Source organism: Melanerpes formicivorus, unplaced genomic scaffold (genome assembly GCF_026170545.1).
Source record: "Melanerpes formicivorus ecotype bairdi unplaced genomic scaffold, bMelFor1.0.p_v2 SCAF_712, whole genome shotgun sequence".
NCBI lineage: Eukaryota > Metazoa > Chordata > Aves > Piciformes > Picidae > Melanerpes > Melanerpes formicivorus.
In genome coordinates, this window is record NW_027143064.1 from 32,950 (window position 1) to 34,168 (window position 1,219).

The following is a 1,219-nucleotide window of genomic DNA, read 5'->3' on the forward strand; positions in this document are numbered from 1 at the left end:
ACTCTGACATCTCCTTCTGCTGCCCACCTCCTGGTTCCCGGGCTCCTTACATCTGTCCTAAGGAACAGTATGTTTAAAGTGGCGACACAGCAACACGAAGAAGCTCAATGTTTGGTTTGGTTTGGTTTGGGTTCCCCCCCCCCCCCCCCCCCTCTTGACCCTGGCACTACAACCACCAAGGCCTTTTAGATCCCTCCCCCTCCCTCCCCACCACCCCTCCCCACCCCCCACCTTTGCCATTGTTTATTTCATTGGTTGATTTTTAACTTGGGGTGCAATTGTAACTGACACGATTAGCTTAAGTACCTGCCTGGCTTGTTGATGCTCAAGGGAACACTTTCCCTCTGCCTACGTCTCATTCAGCACCTGTGACTTTCTTTTCTCATCCCAGCCCGCCTGTGTCAAGCTGGCTATGTGTGTGCATGTGTCTGTGGGTGACAACTGCCCTGTGTTGGATGGGATGTGCCCAACCTGATTAAATGTTCCCTCGTCTCTGATCTCTAAGCGGTTTGCAGCAGAGCAGCCAGGGGTGGACCCTTCACAGGTCTTCTTTCAGCTCGTGTGAAGTCTCACAGCACTGACAGTGCTCAAATCTGGGGCTGTAGTGTGTAGGGGGGGGGGGGGGGGTGGTGTTAAATCCCTTGGAGAAATTTGTTTCCCCCTTGGCAGTGGGGATAGGAAATCCTTGTTGTGAAGAGTTGAACGACTGAGATTGCTGAACCAAATAATAAGATGCTTACAATGAAAGATGCTCCAAACCAACCCAAGAGTAGAGTAAAGGGCTTGGGGGTTTATTTCTGCCCTTTTCCCCCTCCTGCTCTCACTCCCAGTCTCTTGGATTGACTCTCTTAAACCCAGACAGCATGGGGGCATACTTTGAAGCCAACTCACCTGGAGACAGCATCCTTCAAACAGCTGCCTCCTAACCTGAAACTCAGAGGGGAGAAACTGAGAAAGGAAAACATTCTCTCTAATTTCCCCTTTCAAAGCTTAACACTACCTCCCACCAGCCTTTCCCCACCCTCCCCCTCTTCCTTGATTGGGATTTTTAAAAGGAACTCAGGCAGAACATAAAGAATAACTGATGATTTCAGGTAACCTTCTCGCTCTTAATGAAGGATCAAAGCCAAGAAGGAATTTGGCCTCTTAACTTTTTAAAGAGCATCTTGGTTTTGGGACTGCACATATTTATATGTGTGTGTGTGTGTGTATATATGTA